Raw genomic sequence first — 4,728 nt, forward strand, 5'->3', positions numbered from 1 at the left:
CAAAAGTAATTCGTCTTTTCGTCGGCGGATCAAAGTTTTAATTTCGCCGCTACGCCGTGCTCGCGATATGTCTGAGGCAGTCACCGACGCCACGACCAGACCAGTCGGTGCTGAGTAGAGAGGGAGAGAGAGAGAGAGAGAGAGAGAGAGAGAGAAAGAGAGAGAGACGAAGAGAGGGAGAGAGAGAGAAAGAGAGAGATTAACGAAGAACTTAGCATTTACGCGGGCAATAAATTCAGTGAGATGTCCCATTTGCGTGGGAAGACGCGATTAATAATATCGCAATGCTCGCGCAAACCATCGAACAGCGAGATCATCTGGACGTCGTTATGGTGAAACGACGATCCTCATATTATTAATCCTTGGCTCGATATAGAAACGCAAGTGGTCTCGTTTTAAAGTGTTCCGGTCTCTGATTGCGCCGGAATGCGGCCAATAAAATAACGCTCGAGCGCGTTATCGGTCCACGAGAGTGTATATTCCGATCGGCCGGTGTTGCGACCTGTGCGCGCGTATCGATTTGCACTTACGTTATTTTGTATTATTGCCCGTCGCGCTAAAGCGGATGCCATCGTCGAGATCCACTTAATTTATTTGTCTTCGCAACGATGCGAGCGCGCGCCGATGAACGATACGGGAGTTCGTTAAATGCGACCGTTACACGTCCTAAAATGCAGTTATGTCCCAGCTCTCCCCCGTTAGACCGAACAGCGAATTTGTTTCGCGCAGTTTCGGGATATAAGCATGTATCTCAATTAAAGGAGCCACCAATTTCCTCCCGGCGACCACCGACGGGAAAAATTTCAGGTGAGCGTACGGAGTCCCAAAAAGAGAGAGAAGGAAAAAAATAAAATAAAGCAACGAATCGAAAATGTAGTTGGCGAAATCACTGCCACTCGCGCCAATCGCGTCATTGTCTTTTGCTCGTAGATGCCGAATTGAGATGCACATTCCAGATCATAAGAGGGTAAGGGGATGCGCGTTTACGGTTGCAATCGTGACCGGAGGGCTCTCGCGGCGTCGATATAACCGGCGGCCGATATACCAGGTGTTACGATCAATTTAAACGATATTTTATTCAGGCGGGCCGATCGCTAGTTTTCAATTTGCCGGCTCGTATATATTTCGCGAAGGCTGCCCGTGGAAGGAACGTAGGAAAGAGGGCTTCCTACCCTGGAGATGCAATTTCTCGGGGTGGCCCGTCCGTCTGGATCCTCTCTCTCTCTTTCCCTCTTCCACCCACGTCTCTCGTTTCCCCTTCCCTTTTCTCGTTCATCCTCACGCGAGTCTTGATGAAAAAATAATAATCCTGAGGGAACGGTCAGTTATGGCGAGCGAAATCATCCCATTTCGCTGTCCCAAGTTCGCCTCTTGTCTTTGATTAATTTTTATTTTGTCCCCGTTTCCCTTGTGCGCGACACGTCCGCCCCGATCGGGTTCAATAACGAAGAAGTATATTCGGTTAAGTGAATTATCGAGCCGGCTCGTTACACCCTTAAACGCGCTTCACGCGCTTCAGGCGCGTTTCTAATTTCTGCGATTACTCGCAATCTGATACCGCGCATCGTCCGGCAAACTCGCAAATTACACCGATGCGAACGCTGATGAAACGCTTAATCGAAATTCGCGATCGCCCGCACATCGGCTACCTGACTTTAAGACAGGGCTCGTGGCCGTTGTTGCGAGAGGTAATGTGTAGATCAGTGTCTCGTCGAATCGTGTCACACACAATCAATTCCCGTGGATTATTTCGCGCAATATGCCATTGTGTTATTCGTACAGATTCCTATCTTCCTACTTTAGGCATTAACGCGACGCAGCAACGATAAAAAAAAGTGACAGAGAGACAGAGAGAGAAAGAAAGAGAGGGAGCAGAACGCTTCGGGCTAAATTTGGACGTGACGGATAAAATTAAATTCGCCATTTTGCAACGCTTTCGCCCTGACTTCGGCCCTTCTCGTTGCGATCGCGAACAAGAAGGCCACGGTCGCGAAGGTGCTCAAACCAGTTCCGAACATGCGTCGCTTCGCGCACGTTCGCGACGTTGCGTCCAAAATCATTTATTATTCCCTCCTCCTCGTGACTTGAGCAGGGAAATCCGAGACAAAAAGATACGATTCGAATCAAATTATCCCGATAAAGACACTACTTGCGTCACGGAGATATTCTCTGCGCACGAGGACTCAGCGCGATGACTCGACAGATTCAATGAACCACAGTAAAAGTCTTAAAAAAAATATATATATATATATCTCGACAAACTCTTATGATGTTTGCTCAAAGCAAGTAAGAGCTAGTTAGTCCCTGTTAATATCGCAACGTAAAGCAACTGCCGCGTAAAGCAGGTGGCTCGAACAGCCGCGTATCGAAGGGGCGAGAGAAAGAGAGTCTTCTTGGGTAGGTTGGGCACCGCTTGGGGGAGTATGTGTGTCGGGGGTGGTTATTTTAATTACTGTCCGACGGCTTTAAATTAAAGAGCTGGGTTATTCCGGCGCGGACCAACAGCAGCAGCAGCAGCAGCAGCAGCAGTAGAAGCAGCAGCAGCAGCCCCTCTTCTCTTACCCTTCTGCTTCGGTAACCGGTAAGCACACACCCGTCCCTTTCTACACCCCCGCGCTCACGCTTCGCAACCCTGTCTCTTCCTCTTTCGCTTCCCCTGGGCGGCGTGGAGCGTGGACCGACATTACAGCCGCCATTCTTTACACCCGGCCAAGTGGCGAGGTTATGTTTGACGCTAACCGGGTAACCGCGCTAAATTGTCTAAACTGCGCCAGATTAAGCGAGCCTCCGACACCACCGCCTTCCCCTCCCCAGAAATTAACCAACCCTCGTCCTGCCCACGGCCGGGCAAGTTAGGAAGAATTCCAGGAATTGTTTCATTTAGCTAGCTCCCCCTCGAGAACGCCGGTTTGGAAGATCGGTTTCGGAGACACTGAGCGGCGGATTTAACATTATCGAAAGAACCGAAAGAGCTTTGTGAAGATGTGTGAATCGACGATTTCGAATATTAAGCCGCCCCGCGGCAACCTGGGTCTCTGTCTATCGACGTCGCGTGATCGATGTCAATTCGGTCCAAGTAGCGTCGATTGTCCGTATTCCAAGTCTCGCTATCGAGTAGTGATTTTTCGGAAAAAAGCCCGCAAGGGCGGACGCGGGCGCCGGGAGAAGCTATACGAATCGAGCTGTGAGGTAAAAGGACGAGAAAGGGACAGAAGGTGTTGGTAATCCGCGTGTTGAAGCGCTCTTGAGCGGAGATAACGGGAACATACATAATGCAGTGTTTCTTCTACGGGTCTACGACCAATCGCCGGGCGTCTTAAGAGAAAATGGGCCAATGGGTTCTCTCGCGCGAGCGGCTTTTCCCCGCGAGCCTTATTACAATACATTAGAATGTCGTCTGACTTGCTCGCGCAGACGATCCTGAAGAGGAGAGCCTCGCGGTAAATACCGAACCATGTCACCCTGAATACAGATGTCCAATTTGAGCCAATCGATAATGCCACTCGCCGACAGACCGATGATTCTCCGTATGAATTTGTCTTCCTTTTAACGTGCAAACGGCAGCACTTCCCTCTTCAGCCTGTTGCCGACATTGAGGGACAAACAAACGAGTGAACGAGCGAGCGAGCGAGCGACTTTCGATTCTCTGGATATTTCCAGTTTGTTACCTCGCGACGTTTGGAACTGGGCCGATCGGACGCGGAGATATTGGGCAAAAGCAGTCGCAAATCGCGAGAATTTCCTCGGCCGTGGCGCGTCGCGTCGCGACTGGACTCGGAGCTGGCGCGAGAAGGGCGCTCGATGTTTAATACATAGGATAGAGCCGATATTGCAACACACGGAGGACGGAGGGTATCTCGCTGACAGGGTGCGAAGTCGCGGCGGCCTCCTAGCGGGACGCGGCACTCAACCAGGGAAGTGTTGTCGGGCTTTTCAGGAGCTTTCAAGTGCTTTCGCAGTTGCCTCGAGTGCCATAAGAGGCTTTTAGAAACGGAGGAGGAAACGGGCTTTTTAATAGGGACCGAGAAGAAACCATCCCATCGCTTGCCTGCCCGACTCTACCCTTCCTTTCGCAGGTGGAAGAGGCCGTCTACCGAGGCCCTTTTTTCCTTCGATCTAGTCTCATAGCCGTTTCCACGTATATGCGTTCCTGTAGCCGATACATCGTACCCGCGACGATCCCTCTCCTCAAGTTTAATAACCCGTTGGCCGAGAGAGGTGTCGTTTATCTGGTATAAACAGTTTTAATTCCTCACGCGCGGATAAATAAGCGTATTTTGGGACAGAGCGAAAGGAAACTCTCCGATCTGATGGCTCCAATCGGAACACACGACGCAGAGGAAGGAACAGACAGCGCACGACGAACCGTGGTATACCGCGAGCAATAAAACCAATAAGAAAAGGGACGGGGTAGAAGAAGAAGAAGAAAGAGGAGAAGAAGAAGAGATTCAGGATATAAACACGTACACGAACACCAATTTAATTCCTCCTCGGCGATTCCGCTCAGCTCGCTATCCAATTACACATAAAGCACTAATCACGCAATTAATCTCAATCTATTTAATAACACCTTCATTACCAGGCACTATAAGTACCGGCCCAGGAAGAGAATCTCCCCCTGCAAATGCTCTCCCCTTCCCGCCAATCCCTCTCCCTCTCTCTCTCTGTTTGTCTGTCTGTCTCTCTCGCGCGCGCACACTGCGATCATTCGTCCGTCTCTTTCTCCCG

The sequence above is a fragment of the Odontomachus brunneus genome, unplaced genomic scaffold (genome assembly GCF_010583005.1).
Source record: "Odontomachus brunneus isolate Ranch 3 - 2012 unplaced genomic scaffold, Obru_v1 Obru_scaffold_150, whole genome shotgun sequence".
Taxonomy (NCBI): Eukaryota; Metazoa; Arthropoda; class Insecta; order Hymenoptera; family Formicidae; genus Odontomachus; species Odontomachus brunneus.